Source organism: Odocoileus virginianus, chromosome 16 (assembly GCF_023699985.2).
Source record: "Odocoileus virginianus isolate 20LAN1187 ecotype Illinois chromosome 16, Ovbor_1.2, whole genome shotgun sequence".
NCBI classification, from domain to species: domain Eukaryota; kingdom Metazoa; phylum Chordata; class Mammalia; order Artiodactyla; family Cervidae; genus Odocoileus; species Odocoileus virginianus.
Window position 1 is genome coordinate 55,018,315 of NC_069689.1, and position 2,633 is coordinate 55,020,947.

Consider the following 2,633-nt stretch of genomic DNA (forward strand, 5'->3'; position numbering starts at 1 on the left):
TTTGCTAATAACATATGCTAATTAATATATATCAAACTATGTATCATTAATATAGTTGTTTGATACAATCAACTAATGCATTGAATAGTACAGAGAAGTCTATGGAACACATTTTAATCATTTATATGAGAAAGAGAACCCTCAAAAGAACTGATAAACATCTGTGTCTAAGTGAATCAAGCGCCCATACACCTGAAACAAATACAATATCAGAAATCAATTCTACTCCAAAGTAAAATAACAGTGTACAGAAACAGGAAAAATGAAAGTAGAACATGAAGAAATGCTGCCTCCTTGTGCTGTTTTTTGTAATAGCAACTATAAAAGCTGCACTGATTGGCACTTTGTATTCCCAAGGACCTGGGACTGGAAGTAAACAACTGCCCTCCAGGCGTCCCCCAGGGGTGGTCACTGAAAAAGAATTAAAAACTGGGCAGATGTTCAGGGAGCCAATTTCAGCAGGTACCTTTAACTCACATCCTTTAAGAAGAATCATGTGACGTGATGTCACCATCGCTAAATATTAGAGAAATGCAAATCAATGCTACAAGAAGGAATAGCCTCACGGCAGTCAGAACAGCCTCTGTTAAATACTCCACAAACGTTAAATGCTGCCGACGCTGTGGAGGAAGGGGAACCCTCCTCCTCTGCTGCTGGAAATACAATTGGTGACAGCCACTCTGGAGGACAGTGTACTCGTCATTTCCGATGTGCCCAGCTCTAAGCGGCAGTGAGCAGTAGCTGGAAGCAGGGTCTTAGTTTCCCAGACCTGGAGTCCTAACCACTGGACCACAGGAGCCAGCAGTCAGGGCTAAGGTCCCGTGTCTTGTCTGCCTAGTCAAGGATGAATTCAGGTGAGGAGGCAGAAGGTAAAGAGTAAAGTAAAAAGTTTATTGAAAAAAAAAGTACACGTGGAAAGGTGCACAGGTGAGCTCAGAGAGTCATACCTTTGGAAGTTTATATCCCTTATAATAGGCCAGTTATCCAAGTCTTTGTCTTCCCTCAGGCCAATCATCTTGCTTTGTAACCGCCCCCCCATCCCCGGTTAATTTGTCTCAGGACCCTCCCCTGGGGTGCACATACAAACCTTAGCCAAGGTGTATCTTGAAGTGGGAGGCTTCTGGGAGGAGCATGACTCTTTATGGCCTGGAATTATCCTCTGACTTTTGACTCCAAGGAGTCTTTCTGCACATGTGTAGTGTTCTCCCTAATCCTTTACTCAGACAGGGTTTTGCCTGTCTTTGTCCTTGCCAAGATTATTCCCTGGAGGTGTTTACAAGAGACAAAGACTGGCTACTTACTCTGTTTCTATTGTTACTTCAATTTCTGAGAGCAAACAGGGGGCTGGTTTTAAATTTCTCAACTGGGTGCTCACTTCGGCAGCACATATACTAAAATTGGAACGATACAGAGAAGATTAGCATGGCCCCTGCGCAAGGATGATACGCAAATTCGTGAAGCGTTCCATATTTTAAATACATACATACATACATACATACCTCAACTGGAACCCACCTATGTTGCCTCAGGAAATGCAGAGCGGAGGCTGGCTGATTGTGAATTTCCAACCTGGAGCCCATCTATCTCCTACCTCACTGGTTCCTTGAACAGTGAAAATGAAAATGAAATTAGAATAGTCCCGAATACCATACACAAGAATAAACTCCAAATAAGATCAAGATCCCATCTTAGTATGGCTCAGTGGTAAAGAACCCACCTGTCAATGCAACAGACTCAGGTTTGGATCCCTGGGTCAGGAAGATCCCCTGGAGAAGCGAATGGCAACCCACTCCAGTATTCTTGCCTGGGAAATCCCATGGACAGAGAAGCATGGTGGGCTACAGTCCATGGGGTCACAAAAGAGTCAGAATGGCTTAGCAACAGATTTTAAAGATCAAGATCTAAGTGTAAGTTCAGTCTCTTGTGACCCCATGGACTGTAGCCCGCCTGGCTCCTCTGTCCAGGGGATTTCTCAAGGAAGAATACTGGAGTGGGTTGCCATTCCCTTCTCCAGGGGATATTCCTGACCCAGGGATGGAATCTGCATCTCCTGCATTGTGGGTAGATTCATTTACCACTGAACCACCAGGGAAGTCCCACCTCCTGGAGGGGAGTGTTTATAAAGACCTCAACCCAGGCATTGCTGAGAAGGGCTGGCTGACTCATCCAGGTCAGCCAATCCTCACAGCCCAGGGGCTCATAGTTGAGAAAATCAGGCTTGTTGTGCTGGCCAGGTGCAAGGAGCAGAAGTGCAGTCTTGAGGGTCAGGATGGACATGGGGCTGAAGCTCTGGCCTGATTTCTAATCATTTTTTCTGGGCCATGAGTGAAGGAGTCTTTTGGGCCTAGAAAAGAGAACAGCAGTCTCGAAGGCCCCTTGCTGAATCATCTAACTTCAGAGAAAACAAAGCACAACTTTAGTTCCATCCTGATGCTCCAGGCCAGTTGCATCTGTCTGGGACTTACCACCCCCTGTCCGGATACCTACCACCCCCTACACCCGCCCAGAAGACTTATCACCCCCTGCCCAACTGCAGGTGTCATTTCAACAAAAGAATACTCAAAATATCCCACCTGATTGATGTTTCCTTTATCACTTCCGCAAACCTCCCTATAAGTATGAAGCCTCCCTGA

General features: G+C 45.5%; 1 non-coding gene across 1 annotated transcript; it reads left to right on the forward strand.

Annotated features, from left to right (window-relative positions):
* Positions 1-1,367: 1,367 nt before the first annotated feature.
* LOC139038888 (U6 spliceosomal RNA) lies at positions 1,368-1,474 on the forward strand. The gene has a single exon (XR_011492020.1). It is a non-coding gene; the product is annotated as a U6 spliceosomal RNA (small nuclear RNA).
* The last annotated feature ends 1,159 nt before the right edge of the window (positions 1,475-2,633 follow it).